Consider the following 17,990-nt stretch of genomic DNA (forward strand, 5'->3'; position numbering starts at 1 on the left):
GTCGGATAATGGCGGTTATCAAACTTGTCCGAGCTTTCATGGTAATTAACCTTGTTGTGAAGTTTGAAGTTAATCCGTTAATAATTACTCGAGATATCGAGCGGACACTGTTTCGGCAAGTGCATAAAGGGGCATAACTCCACAAATTATTGTCGGATAATGGCGGTTATCGAACTTGTCCGAGCTTTCATGGTAATTAATCTTGTTGTGAAGTTTGAAGTTAATCCGTTAATAATTACTCGAGATATCGAGCGGACATCGTTCGCATGCCCGCCCGCCCGCTCACGTGATAACATAATACGTCCCCGTCTTCGACGGGCGTATAGAAAGGTAATCATTGTGACGGCAGGGTTATAAAAGTCAAAAAGGTAATCATTCCGACGACAGAGAAACATATAGTCATAGATATTCATTATTCCGACTTTAGAGTAACAGATATTCATAGATATTCATTATTCCCACGTCAGAATAACCGATACCCATAGAAACTCATTTTTCCGACGACAGAATAGGACGGACAAGATTTTAAAACAAGTCCTCAGAAAAAGATACCAGTTTCCCTTATATGCTTTAGCCTAACGTTATACAGTCAAACATGTCTTCCTGGGATGGAGATTTTTCTTTTCGTGCCTCGTGATATTGAATAATGTTTGTCTCTGTCATTTTTATCAATAGCAAATAATCTTAAAACAACGGCCCACACTTTCAAGCGCTAGCAGACGACATGTTGTTGTTCATCTGACTAAACAGTTCTGCCGTACACATGTGTTACTTCCTGTTTGACAAGCTCTATAATGTTCCACCTGGAGTAAGAAGAAACATTTTCCCTGGCCAGACTTGTGGACATCTCTATCAAATGGAGGAAAAAGTAACTATATGGGCAATGGTCTCGTTCAACCAGACTATTGTTGTCTGCGCAAGCTACGCCGAGCAGAGACTATGTGGGTAACAGACTTCCATCAACCCTAGACGAAGTTATTTCACTGTTTGAGATAAGAGCGCTGAGCCTTTCTGTGTCAAGTATCATAGTGACATATGTTTGCATGCGCATACAAAACGATGGTACATTATGTAAATAACTGGATTTTCAGTAGATCACAACGCGCCATATTGCAGGTCCCAGTGTATATGTATAAGGAGGCAGGGCCCAAATCGGATCAGTACCCAATTCGGATCACTCTTGCAAAAATATTTAATCTCAGTAAATGTGTCTACAGTTAAGATATTACAATAAGTTATCCTAATAATAAAAAAAGTATCCATCATTTTTACTTTCGAGATGATAAACTATTATTTTAAAATAGCATCAGAAGGCTTCCGGTATTTCAAATTCTAAATCTAGTTTTTCGTTTACGTTGTTAAAACAGGCGCGTGCGAGGACTAAGTATTTTGTTTTGGACTGTAAAAATAAATGCAGAATATGTACAAACACTTTTTTTCATTTACATTCCAAAAATCATTATAAAATGTTAAGATGCCAAAAGACTAATGTTCAATGTGAAACGCAAAATATTGCAAAATTTAAGCCGTGATCCGTTTCTATAAATATCTCATGTGAGCTCTTGGTGTTTATCTCGTTGGTAAGAACACACATCGACATTCTCCTTTAGTTTTGATACAACCATAAACTAATATAATTAATCCGCTGATATTCAATAGATGAAGACAATGATGTTTTGGTGATCCCTTTTAGGTACTGTCATCTTAGACACGAAACGTTTTACGTGGCAGAATAAATATAATCAACATTCGTTTGCATATATACTGTTGCAGAATATGTAACTCGGGATATCAAAAAAAAATCGGGCCGAAGTGGCCATCATAAGTTATATTGTTCAACATTTTCTTACTTCGTTATAAATTCCACCAAAATACAAGTTATTTATTGTTTTGCCCTCAAATATACCAAATTGAAAATGCAGTTTTCGTGATAAGTTGTGACAGTAATACACTTGATCCAGTATTATCACTTCCCCAGGCAATATTCTGATGTCGTATTGTTGTCAGCACTCAACCGTAAAATCGGTCAACTATGCAAATTTTGAGCGGAATTTCATAAAATGTTTACAAGACTCGAAACAAGGAGTACACGTATGAGGAAGGTGTTGGACAGACTCGCTCTTGCATTAATGAGATATTTTTTTCCATATTCCAACAAAACGTGTTTCGCGCCTATGCATGTACAGGTCGACTGGGCACAAACATATAGGGGTAAATTCAACGATACAGTAGCTTTAACTTAATTAACTTACTTAAACGATGGCGTGATTTTAAGAAAAACTTTAAAAACTGAGTGCTCTATCATACCATCGAGGGCTTTCTAGTATCCCTGAATTCGTGATAGATAAAGAAAAGGTTTTTTTCCTGAATACCTTAGGAAAATTGGTGTACGTCATACTAGTCAAATTATGTTGGTAATTTAATTATCCATATTGAGATATATTTTCAAAATACAATTAGGGATTGTATTATATATATATATATATATATATATATATTACAGTCAATCAGGTATGTACGATTGTATTTAGAGAGGATATACTTGTGCTGAAACATTTTATCTCAATTTTGTTAATGTTGATGGTGAATAAGAGGAGGTCAACATAAGTAAGTCATATGTGGTTTATCTGTGAAAAGTAGGTCACGGCCTATGACTTAGCAGTGCTCAGATATGTAACTAAGGTTGTACTTCGATTCGGTGAACGTTATGTTCGTCTCCAGCACACACGCAGGCATACACACCTAGGGAGATATTAGCCAGGTGACATATGACCAGTAGTTAGCGCCTGATAAGGCAGCTCCTACAAATTCCTCAAAAAATGTATTAATTAATGTATGTGCTAATTGTATTGATTGTATATCTACGTACTGTAAAGCGCTTTAGAGTGGCTTATTTTAGCTAGATAGGGGGCTATATTAAATGTTGTATATAATAATTATTATTATTATGTATCGTCGTCTTCAATTGTTGATACTTCACAGTGCTGCTTAGTAGAGTATCCCGCTAGCAACCAAGGCTGGGTGTTCAGATTTCAAATGTATCTATATATACGTCATCTGGGCCCGTATTCATGAAACCGGTATCAGATTTTGTGCTAAAGCCTATTGTCTTATTCCAGTGATAAATTTATGAAAAATTACATTTTGTTAATGATCTGGATGAATTTGGGAGAGTGTTAGGGCTTAATACCGTTTTTGATGTTTAAACTAGAGTTTTTGACCGTGAAACAAGAATTAAGCCAGTTGTCAGAAAGCAGGTTTGAGCACATAATCCATGCTTGAGCACGAAAACGGTTCATGAATACGGGCCCAGGCTATACTTATCATGATTGAATCTTGTTATTTATAGAAAAACCAAACTATATCAATCAAGGAAGAAAAGTTTTGGAAGTTCATTCATACTGTATTGAAGTTTGGGTTTAAACATGTTCAATGTACTGGCTGACACGATATCTTCTGAGAGATTGTTCGATACATTTAATTACACAATTACTGTTGACGTTCTTACTTGTGTTTCAGCTTGGCCTGTTTATTGAACATTTTTAGACTGCTAACTGGTAATGCTGCGCTAAAAAAAGTTAAAACATTTTTCCGCGGTTCAGTATGTCGATCAAAGTAAGGTTGTGTTGTCGAAATAAACCCCAAAGTCTTTTCCTGTCTCTGATGCCAGTACATGCAGTGTAAGATAAAGATGCATGCGCTGGCAAGTTTCGCTGCTTCATTAGCAAGCCCTCTGTTCAATAATTGATGTGGCTGATGTTTGTTTGAAGTTCCTGCCTTTATGCTTCCGTAAGTATATATTTTGAGTTCACCTTTGTTTTGTCCGCGTGGAGTTTGATGATACAACTAGTTTCTTCCGGCATGTTCTTGACATATATAAGCAACAGTATGGGTCCGAAAAAAATCCCATCATGCAACCTACATGTTGCTGGTACACCCATGTGCTGTGTACCGCTGTTTGATACACATTGGGGTGATACACGCGAGAAATGACTTGCTTTACGCTAGAATTTCCTCGCTATTTCCAGTCGTTTTTATTCTATTGAGTAGCAGATCATCCTTGATAGCCAGGGGTTACGCTCGCTTCCGCTCTCTACACCCATGGCAAAATTGAAGGCACGAAGATAGCTGTGTGATTGGTATGAGGTAAAAAAAAAACACTGACCAATCGCTAGGCTGATACGCTGATACCGGTCCTTTCGGGATTTCAAAGAAAAGACGCCCAACTTCAACGCCTGTCAATTTTTAACGTTACATGAGATTCTTTTGATGTGCATCAAAGGATCGAGCTAATCAATTCAATTCTTTTTATTCTGTAAGCCATTTCGGCTTATAAGACAAATTACATGTGTACAATACAGTTACATTTTTTGTATTATATAACTTCATGCAATTGTACCTGCAATAAGGAGAGTAATACATGCCAGACATATATATATATATATATAAGACTATGATATTCGAGAACGTTGCTTAAATGCGAAATGTATGAATGTTCCTAGATTGTTTAGTTCTTTAACATTATTTACACAAAGTAATTGTATAAGTTTAAACACACTTGGTTTGCGATAAAAGTATGGCTTTAAGTATTTAGAGCGTATGTTGCAATAAAAAGGACACTTCAAAATAAAGTGAAATTCGTCCTCTATATCATTGAGATCACATAATTCACATAACCTTTCGGTCCTAGCAGTATTCGTATATCTCCCACTTTCTATCTTAAGGTTATGTGATGATACTCGAATACAGCTAGTCTTCTTGTCTCATCAACAAGGTGGCACACACTGAGCCTTCAATTTTGCTATGACATAGTCCAGGGGTTCAGAGAGCGAAAGTAAACGTAACCCCTGGCTATCGAGGATGGTAGCGGACGAGAGACACTATATCAAGTGCCTTACTGAAATCTATGTAGATTACGTTAATATTGTTACGTCGACTAGCGCCGTGTCCAGTCATTGGTAGTTTACAACCCATACTATTTAGCATTGAATATTTCATGATTATTTTGGACTGAGCTTTTTCTAATCTTGCATGACATTGCTTTTCTACTGATATGGCGGTAATTTCTGGGATAATGATTCGACAAAGTAAGTGTGACGTATTTCATTTTCATTAACTCGGATAAAATATAAGTTGCCTTCTTGAAGTACATAATAGTGTTATTGTATAGTTTCAACGGTTTTCAAAACATTTAAATGGATATCAAAATATTAATATGAAGGCTTTAAAATGACCTGCCTTTGAATATGGGTAAACTTTCATTTGGAGAAATGATCCATGTTCCGGTCGGTTCAGTCCTTAGATGTCTTGTGTGGTGTCATTTAAAGTCTGACCTCAATTTGAGGGCACGTGTGTCCTCTGACGTACTTGTCGGGTTCCCATATCGAGCTGGTAGAAACTGGCCCTGATGTTTGTTCAGGTGATAATAAATGAACGCACCGGGTTTTTTTTGACACATGCGTTAGGTAACGCAAGTTTCTAGGGGATCGGGCATACTACGAAATTTGCTTAGCGTGGAAATGCACTGCCGATACATACGCCACCTATGACTATATATAGTCTTTCGGTCCTTATATGGTAGCTGATATCACCTTATATGGATGTCATTCATTCAAATTTCATTCATATGCAAATGTTCTTTTGTAGCGACCCCTAGCATTTTCATTCATACCGTAGTGACACCATTTTGTGGTTCGCCAACTTATAGGCAGAGAAAGCATTCACTTCGATACTTTCTTAACTAGCCATATGCATGTGAAAAATACAACAATGCATGTATGTTGTGAGTATACAATTAATAAAAAATATTCTGATTAATTTTCTTACGATGCTGTGCTTGCTGAAATTGTGCTTCCCGCACTCTTCCCCAAAGACCTGCAAAACATTGTCTTCCTCAGTAGAACATTGGACTAACAGGATCAGCCGGATTTGAATGAAGTCGGTCTATTTGTAGGGTCGAACCATATTTGTGAATTAGCACAAAGCTTTATCTCCCTCAGATGTAATATTAGACTAACCTAATCAGTCAGATTTTAGATGATTTTGTGCCGTTTTTGTAACACAAGTAAAAAAATAAAAGAAGTACTAGCAGAGACGTATATATATAAATATAGACGGTAAAATCCCATATAACACTGGATCCTAATGCAGGTATGTCCGTAGGATACGAATTACTTAAAATATTATACTGGGCAAAGAAGTAATTCCAACAGTGTGGACAAGTTTAGGTTGTCAAATTTTCGGAGCGATCCGCTCCTTTTTCAAGACACAGTGAAACAGAACAGTTACATGTACATATACATCATATTACAAGGAGATAGAATTGATATACTATAATTGAAAATATAGTTATTATATAAAACCAATAGTCCCCTCGGCTAAAGACAGCCGAAGGCAGCAATTAAGCTGAGAGCATCACGGACAAGGAACGCTGATGTAGAGGACCTATTCTTGCGCAAGATGCACTATCATATAAAGTGAGTCAACGAGAGATATCAAAAACGTGGAACATGTGCATGTGAAAATCTGACCCGGTAAATGTGAAAAATCTCCAATTTGCTACGGAAGGTCTCATGAGTCGCGTCTCAATACTGCGATGGATCTAACAGTCACAGCAGGGGGTTCACACTTAGTCGCCTCTTTTGGTTTGCAGGAATAATGCATGTGCCTCTTTTGGTTTGCAAGAATTATCTTAGCCATTTCATCTATTTATTCCTGTTATATATATAACTATGGAAATACATGTGTCTAGAGTACTTTCAGTACTTTGATTAGTATTCCGGATGCTACCTTGTTCTACAGTAGTGAGTATTGTATGGACAACACAAACATTTTGATTTTGATTTACACATAATTCATTGCCTTAAGATATCAACGGGATTGGGCACAAGTTATATAACTTTAACAAAGTCCTTTCCGGGTCGGGAGTGTGGATACGTGTATTATTTGTATTCGGCCACACAGCGTGTCGTCTGCTGGTAGGACCACACAAAGAATATGTTAATCATATTTACAGACTTAAGTCATTAATGTATACAGATATATGGCGGTTATACGTTTTCATATCAGATCCCACATTGGCCCGATCTATGTGTATAATCCGATCTATGTGTAACAAACACAAAGGTTGAATGTTCGCTGGCTTGAAATAGGTAGAAGGCCTATTGTGGGTCTGATGTAAAAACATTTAAGAAAACATATATCATAAATAAAATATTATTTTTTATACATTCATAACCAACATATTTTGCAAACGATAATTCTTTTTATTTTATTTTCTATTCTTCTCTCTGGTATACCATTATTCTGTTCACTACTTTTCTCGTTTTTGTTTCCCGCGGACGACCAAAGCAAATTGTTTCAAATATGACATAGGTTTAGCTTATAAAATAAAGATTCTTGCACATAGCCGGGAGCGGGTGTTATTTCCGTATGAAGTCTGATTTCAATAAAATTTAATAAGGGCGGACAACATATATGCAGTTGGAATATCGTTTATTAATTGCAGAATTTGAGTGATATTTTAAGCAAGCATATGATAAATTGACTGTTCTATATATGCATTGAAAAACGTTATATTTCATAGGTAAATGTCTTAACAGTCTTTGAACTGTCACATGTAACTGGTTCGAGTGTACTACATTGTAGATAGATAAATGGGAATATATAGCCAACATAACTCAATATATTCCATCAGGTGAAACGTGTGTCAATAGGGACGCGATGGGGCACCGCGCCATGTAATTAAATGCGTGAGAGCATTCTTGAAGGAACGCCGGGATGGATATCGAGTGATATAAATAAATAATAATAATAATAATATTAATAAAATATTTAGAGTGTCACATATTGATCACCAGACATACATACATACATACATACATACATACATACATACATAGTGGAATTCTCTTACATGAGATCAATATCCAGCCAATATTATCTCGACTTAAGAGACACTTAAAAGACATTCTATATACGTATATATACAAAACACATATTACAACTCATCATTACGCAGACAAGGAACATGTTAAATCTGATTTCGTCATATAGTTTACAGTCTATTAGAAAACAAAATTCTGTCTCTACTGCTTGGAGATCTACATAGTCTTTCCTGGAGTGGTGTCGGCGGCCTGGAGTATCGGCCTGGCTCAACAGCCAGTGGCAGACATCCGGCGCGAAACATTGCAAAATACCGTCTATGGGATTTTGTACATAATAATGGAAGCATCCAATCGGGAACCGTCGGCACTTTCCGTAAACGAGGAACCAACACGCAGGTTTTGGCTGTCATGGACAGGGAATTTGTCCTAAGACAGTCAAAACCAAATTAAAACGAGATAATGAACAAAGCACGCTTCTGCATACAATATATATACCAATATACAATATATATACCAATATACAATATATACCAATATATACCAATATATACCAATATACAAAATATACCAATATACAAAATATACCAATATGCAATATATACCAATATACAATATATATACCAATATACAATATATACCAATATACAATATATACCAATATATACCAATATACAAAATATACCAATATACAATATATACCAATATACAATATATACCAATATACAATATATACCAATTTTGACAACTGGGAAAAAAAAAGTTTTCATGCATGGACAAAATTAAGTTATTCATAAGGTACTTTCCATACACTGTTTAAAAATAATGATAATTTCGTGTACTTTAAAAGTCAGATGATATAACAGTTTTGGTTTGTTGGGGGGTGGGGGTGGGGGTGGGGGGTGGAGATGGAGGCTCTTTTTTATGGAGATGGAGGGGTAGTGGTTCGAGATGAGTTTTTTTAATGTCTTTCCATTTTAATGTGTGGTTGTGGTTGCAATACCTTGAAAAAATGATATTTTACCAGTGGAGGTTCACTCATGCTTTTGATTGAGAAATGTGACCCATAAAAAATGACCTCACAGTATCCCGATCCTTTGTCGCATGTATTTGATAGGATGAACGTTAGTGTGAAAGTAGTGTTAGGGTCTGAAAGAAAGTTAACCACGGAGTTAGTAATATTAATAAACGTTTGTCTGTAGGTACACATGTACATGTAATGCGAGTGCTTTGGTCAGATGTGATATTGTTTTATTGCGGTCGATCGTCCTCTCCATGTCCCATTTTTGTCTCCTTGTTGTGCAATTAAACACTGAAGCAATTATAAAATGCAAGGGAGTTCTTGACAGGCAAAAGACAGGAAAACCCATATTTTTGTATTTAGTTCATTAAGTGATCTCGACAAATTCAGTGTGCAGACAGGCTAAATTAAGTGTATCACAGTCGTGTCTTCGGGTGCTTCCGACTCATCGGAGATCCCTACTGTTTCCGTCTTTCCGGAGATACTTGATCATATCTAAAACCTGTTCATGTGTATTATTTACAAACGTGCACTTGATTTTTACGGCGTAGAAGGGCATTCCTTTATTTGCAATCATTAAAACTGTAGACTGACTAATGCTTCAGAGGCTTTTTAGATGTGGAATATTCTGTTTCCGGTCAGAATACACCAATACAAGGCAGACGTTTTGTGTTTTATAACTTGCATTTAGTAGCATGCACATTATCATTATTTAATGTACCATACTGAGAATGATTATTTTAACTCTGAAGACATTGAACTATTATTATTAATATTTATTGGCATTGAAGATGCACGTAGCCCATAACTTCCATATATTAGTTTAAATGTGTAAGTCTGATAGTATTAAAGCAAAATTCATTTCCTGTGATGTTATATGCCTAGCCATAAACAATTTGACTGACAAAAACGTATCAGATGAAGATATATATTCTCGCCATCAGCTGATGTATTCTTGGGGTTTTATCTTATTTTTATTTTGTTTAACGTCCTATTAACAGCTAAGGTCATTTAAGGACGTGCCTCCATGTATGTTGTGGTTGCGTGTTTGTGTGCATGTGTGCTGGAGGCGGGCTATGTTGATGTATTTGCCTCCTTGCGATAGCGTGGATCTGATGCCGACTTTAAAGCTGAAATACCATGACGCAGGCACAAAAACCAACCATTTTGCAATAACCATTCACTGATATTGATAGAAAAATCCTGCGCTACATTTAGGCATGGCAACAACTGGTTCACCCGTTGTCAGTATAATGCGACCGGGCGGAATGCTGTGCTGGGTGCCTTCGGCATGGTATTGCAGTGAGATAGCACTTTAAAGTCGGCATCAGACCCGCGCTATCACAAGAAGGCAAGACCACCAACATACCCTGTCTCCTGCATACACACACACAAGCGTGCATGCACTGCACATATGGAGGTAGGCCTTAAATGATCTTTGCTGTTAATAGGACGTTAAACAAAATTAAACGAAACCAAACCAAGCTACCTGCTACGATAAAACTATCTGATATGATGACAAATCTGACTTGAATCGCTGGATGATGTAATTAGTAAAATTGACTAGCATCACTTATCAACTACATGTAATTCACGTGTAAATGAATTTAAATAAATATATAAATCAGAAATTAGCTGGAACACAAGAAACAGAAACATCTAAACTAATGTTATAGGAAAGATTATAGATAAGGCCAAGTAACTATCCACTTCTAAAACAAAGGTTCGAACTGAGAACACTTTGGCCGAAAAATTCTTGTATCAAAATGTAATGTAATGTAAGTGTAAAACTATCTTTGTACTTGTAAAACTCAGGAAAGCTGAGTAACTTCTTGGAAATAAGAAAACCTTCTTTCCTTTTCCTAACAAAAGGAATGACACAAGGTGCTCCTTTTAGACTAAGCCTTTAAAAAAAAAAGTTTTGGGATTGTCTTCATTGTTCCATATTTCAAATCACATTGATACAAAAGTATGTATATGGAATAATTAAGTGTCATATCTGTAACTAAGAATATAGAGTGACACCAGACAAAAGTTTAGTATGTGACGTTCCGATGTCCGAAAATTTGCAGGCTGTGGCTTAATCTCAAAAATATATTCACGAGAGTTGTGATGGTGAACCCATTGCCCCGAATCGTCATCAAGGGCGCATGAAATGTGTGACAGGCGTAACCTTGGTTACACCGCATAGAGTGATGACGCAATAGTGACGTTTTAAGAATAAAAACGCATGTAAACTGTCTTTCCCTACGTACATTTATTTTTCTTGCAGTTATTGCAATTAACCGAAATGCTTAATGTTTAGCAGGTTATAGCACCAATTACTCACAAGGACTTTGGTATGTCCTGGTCTGTAGGCAGAACCATTTGCCTACCTCACTTGGGCGAGCACAAAACGTCGGGTCTTGCTAGACAAGGCACTTATAAACAAAAATGTTAGAAGGTAGAATGAAAATGCAAAGATCCTTAAGTATGCAATTAGGGGCAGAATATCCAACTTGGTTTCTTCAATGTCTCATCGGGAGAAGTCGCAAGAAAACCCCCGATCCTGCAGTGAAGGGAGCACATTAGTCGCCGCTTACAAACATGCAGTGGCATCCAAGCAGGCTTAATGTCGCCCCTGCACGTTCGGGGAAAGTTTAAGGTATACCTCATATAATGTAGAAGGGGCTGTTACAATGCATAAAGTCGGAAACATGTCATTTATTGCAACTTCCAAGACATTTTTCAGAGATATTGGTACGGAGATGTAATAACATATACATATAGGATACTTTAAAACAAAATAAAAATATGAACTTTATTTATTTTATAAAAGTTATGATACTTATATTTATCATTCTTGTTGGCCCGGGAAGGTGACCCATACCTTTTTACAACCCGACTACCATTTTCTAAAAACAATGTGTAATACTGCAAAAAAAAAAAAATAGTCGTTGGGCTCATATTTTGAAATTTGCTTAATATATCCAATTCGTATGCACAATATGTAACTGAATTTTAGGAATAAAGTACACAAAACATAAATAAAAATTCTGTAACAATAATACTACATTAATTGTAATGAAACAATTATTTCCAATGGTTTCCGTCTAAGGTCATGATGGTCATAGTAGGTGAAGGTGCAGTAGATGAATTAGAAAAATTGCCGATTCGTCATCTACAAACGTGTTCTGGGATATTTTCACAGGACAGGTGAGAAGAGAGACATTTTCAGTGTCATTTAACACTTCCATTGATAACCAAAAAACGCCGTCGTGTCAGTTGGTTATTTTTTGTCGTTAAATTTGTTGAGTGGGTATATGAATACAGGTTCACGTCTACAGGAGAGCACAATAGAAACAGCGGTATATCTGACGTACAGGTACATTACATAGATAGGGACCGGTCACGACACACCACAGGTGACTGGATGACAATAGAGCGCCAATACTTCTTCAATACCCTCCGACATTTTCTGACACTATATATCAGAAAATATCGAACCCATTAGTCTTCTGATATAGCTATTAGCAGAGCCAATTACCATCATTGTGGCATCAGTGCTTCAAAGGCACTGTTTGACGAAATGACCCACCAAACAGAAGAGCATGAACTGAACACAATTCATGGAGGAAAAACTCGATGCGCTATTTCCAATTACGCTTAAAACATATCGCCGAAAATGTTGATACCGGAACTGACTCTAAAATGGCCGACCCTGAACAGAAGACTAGTCTACAAGAATCTGAAATTGAGCCGCCCAAAACAAATATTCGACAACTTGTCAACATTCAGTCCATGTTAAAGGAGTGGAGCACGAATAATATTCTGGGCATACTTGTCTAAACTTTTTTAATGTGCTCATGTCCCATGGTCAAAACAGTATAACATGTTACCCTCTCATAGCTGTCGTTAGCATATTTGAAGGCAAAGTGAAGGTTACAGTTCCCGCAAACGCCATCTCCCAGTGTTACATATTTGCACAGATCAAATTCAGATTCAGGTGTACTAGTATCAAATACTGTTTATGAATAAACAGGTCCCTAGGTGTTTTATCAAAATTGCCCCATAATCATCAGGTCTTTTTTTGGGAGGGGTCGTAGTTTACTAATTTTTATATAGGAAATGATGCTTTTAGGCATATTTTGTTGTTAACTCTACAGGGTGGATATACTGGAATCACTCAGACAAAAAATTGTACCTACTTCTCCTAGGTTTATGCATGGATTTTGATGAAACCTTACACACATGTTATACCTCAAATTAACTTGTGTCTCCTAGAACGCCATTATGTTCCTTCAATATTTACCAGAGTTATGGCCATTGACTTCCGTAGGTGGTACTTTACGTTACTGAAATGGCTAATTATCTGGGAAACGGTACTTTTTTTGTATACACATGTACATTGGAATGTTGTAGGCATTAATGGCAGCTACTCTTTTGATAAACTTCTGAGGTCATGGGGTTGAAGGTCAAAGGTCACGAATGAATAACGTTACCGAAACGGCTAATTATCTCGGAAATGGTATAGGTATTTTGTATACATTGGAATATTGTAGGCATTGATGCAAGCTACTCTACTGACAAACTCCAGAGATCTAGGGGTCAGAGGTAAAAGATTATGGATGAATTACGTTACAGATATTGCTGCAATGTAATTATCTTTGAATTGGTAGGTATTTTGCATACAGTGGAATATTGTAGGCATTAATGTAAGCTAATATACTGACAAACTCCCGAGATCGTGGGGTCAAAAGTCAATGATCACAAATGAATTACATTACTGAAATGGCTAATTATTCCGGAAATAGTAGATATTTTGTATACACATAATTATGCAGGCTACATTGTGACAAACTTTCAAGGTCATGAGGTCAAGGGTCATGGGTGCATTATGTTACTGAAATGGCTAAAACTCACAGAAATGGTTCATATTTTGTATACACATACATTTGAGTATTATAGCCAATTATGCAAGCCACATTGTGACAAAATTCCGAGGTCATTGGGTCAAAGGTCACAGTAGCGGTGTTTGTCTTTTCCATTGATCTATCTGTTGATGAGATGTTGATGAGATGGCAATTACATTGTATCAAAAAAGAAGATTCTGTATTGTCCCTGGAGCCAGCGAAGTGGGACCCAAAAGGACGGAAAGATCCCCATGCGCTTTATATAAATTGTAAACCCAAGACATCTGATATTCCTTTGCAATGGGATAAAGTTAATTACGGTATATAAAGAGATATAATGCTTTATTGCATATTTTATTTTTAAGTCTACAGGAAATAATTCAAATTTGCTTGAAATAATAATGAGATATAAATTTGATCCTAACAGAAGGTATATAAGATCCTGACTCACCTCCTTCGTCCGGAGGGGCAGAGCCCATTGGAATATTGGCTAGAATTTTAAAAGTCTTCTTCTCTAGGATTCTAGACTCAGATTTACTAAATCCAATACTAGTACTCTTGATGTATGGAAATGTCCATACATGCTTTATCTAAATTATAAAAGTTATTACCCAAGGGTCATCTGTTGACCCTTTAAAAGGAGGTAGACTTTAAAGATTATGTATAATAGGTAAAACACTTTGGGTATATTTTGCCCAATTTCTAACATGTAATATAATTAGCTTTCTGGTATTGTAAAATGACTGTTAAAGTCCATTTGAAAATATTCATACATTGGAAGTTATTCCTCTCTGATATAGCATAATTAAACCATGGACTTTGATTAAGATCTAACACGTGATATTATTTCCTTTCTGATATCGTAAATATACACATGTACATTGTAATTTATTCCTATCTAAAATATATCAATTTTACCTGTCACAACAAGACACACATTTGTATTATACAATATTTTATTATTGCAAACTTCAAGATAAAGCTTTTAAACACCCTTTTTCTATGGCTGGTGTTGGCGAAATGTTCAAATACACGCTGGTATGATATTTTAAGCACATTTAAACATTATAATTTATTATGATGAATTCCGCAATCTTCTGCAAGCTTAGCCAGTGTGAAGATTTGATTGTTTCTAAAACTTAATTATATCTCAACAGGTTGCTCCACGTAATTCTGGTTCAGCATTGAGTGATAATTAAACAACTGTATCCTTTGCAAATGATTTGTTAATAATTCATTCTCATAGTTTGAACAATTTCACTTGTTTATGATATTTGTGTATATGCTGTCATCCGTGTTTAGCTCAAAAGTACCAGTATGCTAATATGCCGAAAGTATTATAATGTATGTTAAACCCTTAAGTACTTTAGTATGTGTATATGTCTAATGTACAGTATAGTTTGTTTATTTATCTAAAGTGCCGGTATGTGTATGAATGTAGCCGATTTGCATTAATACCGGCATAAACATAGAAAAATGCAGGTCAATCCTTTTATTTCCACACTAAATGATTAGTTATTATTGACCTAGGTATAAATATGAACTTTATTTGATAATGTCATTTCGTAGCATTCAGATGGGTCGTAAGAGAGATTGACATGTTGTATGTCCATTGCACAACATTTATGAAGATACATGTTACATATCTGATAATGTAGTCGTATATTTTGGTATAAGTGTTAACCCAACATTAACTGTAATGCGTGTAATATTAAAGGAAATGCGTTTGACTGATCCGCTTTCGTCATCCCTTACCCAATCTGTACCCTACTTTGCACCTTACCAATGTCCAGTCACCACCCACTAACAGCTGAATGAAATATTTACCTTATCAAAGTATATTGTTATAAAAACATATATACGTACACAATTTGTTGTATTATGGAACGAATCATGAACCATGGTCTTCCCAACCCCGAATGTTGTTCGAATAGACATATTTCAACTTGAGCTGTGCGTGAAATAGTTAGTACATCATCCCTCACTCGGTTACTGAATTGAGTCTTGAATTGATCCCACCTTCCTGATTATGAAATTCCCTGAATGTGGGAAGTGACATGTACCGAGCCAGCTAGAGCAATGAGAATAAATTGATCAGTTACGAAAACAATATCATTACGCCTCGCGTTAATAACGTATGTAAAACATTTCATTTGATTGTTGGGATCAGAAAGTGATCGCGATATTTGATGTGTTAAAGATAAAAAGAAGCACAGCCTTTCTTGATTTACAGAAAAGAACAGCAACACGTCCCTAAAGGCTCCTTCTGCTAGTACCGACAAATTACAAGTGTGATTCATGAATACAAGAAAATCTTAAAGGCGTGTTTTCGTGCATGGTATAATAATCACGTAATATCCAAGCTCAGGACAATGATTCTAGCTTAGACAGATTTGTTATTGTTTACTTAATGATCCTTGTCCCACAACAGTTAAAAACAATCCAGTGCTGGAATTTCACTATTATTAAAAAATCCGCAAGACATTTAATTAAAAAATTTGGAATTCATAATATCAAATATAGTTTAAAATGATATATGTTGTGTTGTTGATAGGGAGAAATTTCTTCAATCCACATACAACATCAGCTCTCTTCTCAAGAAGGGTTTACTCCGAGACGAAGCATTCAACTTATTCTTCAATGGTTCTGAGATGAACAACATTGCGTATCCAAATTCGTCCATACAATACGTCTGGGATCGAGAGAGGAAAACTCTGCCATAGCCAACTGCATGTTGGAAAAGGCGGCTAATGTTGGAAAATCTGCTAAATTATTGTTTTCCTTTAATGTTATCTGCTGCACTTATTGCAACAAATACGATCTAGTATCTTCCGAATGACTTTCTTGACAACACCTCGGTTTTAGTCTTGCGAGGTACGTTTTCGACTTTGTCCCCAGGCAGAAACAAACTACTGCCGCACTTCAGATTTCAGATACCACACGTTACACATACTTGTAAACATTTTGCGCCGAATTTTGCAAGGCGATGTATTCATACGCACGCATAAATAAAATAACAATCTTATTTCATATTCGCAACATGCTTAAAGTAGAGCAGACTTTGCAACGTGATGTATGGATTACACCTTTTCATCATGCTTAACTTATGATTAATGCAAGAAGAACTCTTCTAGCACCTTAAATTGTTCCAGCAGAAGGAGGAAATATGTTGAGAAAATACAGGTAATATAAAAATTTCGGAGGGATGGTTCATCTTCGTGAACTTTTTTACCCAACAGATGTCTCAACACCCAGAAGGTAGGTTGCCCGAGAAAGGAGCAGGCCAGTGACTCCGGGGATAATGGACGCATTTCAGATTGATGTTACCAGAATATTCGGAAGCCATGAGAAGAAAAAGAGGAAGACAAAGCAAGGTTTTTAGGAAGGTGGTGAATCTGGGGTTAACCGATTGTACACAGAGCAATTGTGTTAAAATTCTGCAACACATAATTGATGACACACAGGAACGATAGTTCATTATTGACTTCCTAATGGCCCATCAACAGAGAAGAGGTCTAAGGACTAGTTAATGGTAGATAAACCATGCAATAGGAAATTACACCAAACAAATTAAAAGATAAAAAGACAAATGTCAACTTGAAGAGCAAATGTTGCTATGGTATGTTATATCTTTTTGAACAGGTGAACAGTTTAGAGGTAAGCTAGACTTGTATAGATATTTACAGTTTCGAAGAGAGATTTGAGATTTGTTACATTATCTAAAAATATTTTTTCGTGTTGGCTGAAGGTCAAAGCAATCCTTAACCAGTGCTTTACTGTACATGATTCAACACATGCTTGGTTGGCTGGTCCTCGCGTTTCAATAAATAAAAATGGGAAATGTATGGACATCCTCGTCTCGGCAGTTTTCGCTATAGCTGGGATACCATTCACCGAATTCTTTTCAGTGTGTAATTTGTTTTCTAAGCATTGATTCCCTTTATTTTGCCTCTTTGACCAAATACAATTTGTTAATAACGGTTTAAATCTGTAAAGGGGGTTTATAATCAACAAGCCGCTTAATGGCGCGACATGCCTTTTCATTACCTAAGATTCCAACATGTCCGTCCGGGAACGCAACATTATGTAATTTGACACTTTGAGGTAATGTTAGTCACTACAACTATATTTCATCACGTTCACATGTTACACAGAGTAGCCTCGCAGTGGGTGGGTTAGTAACTGGTGACTCAG

The sequence above is a fragment of the Mizuhopecten yessoensis genome, unplaced genomic scaffold (genome assembly GCF_002113885.1).
Source record: "Mizuhopecten yessoensis strain PY_sf001 unplaced genomic scaffold, ASM211388v2 scaffold431, whole genome shotgun sequence".
NCBI lineage: Eukaryota > Metazoa > Mollusca > Bivalvia > Pectinida > Pectinidae > Mizuhopecten > Mizuhopecten yessoensis.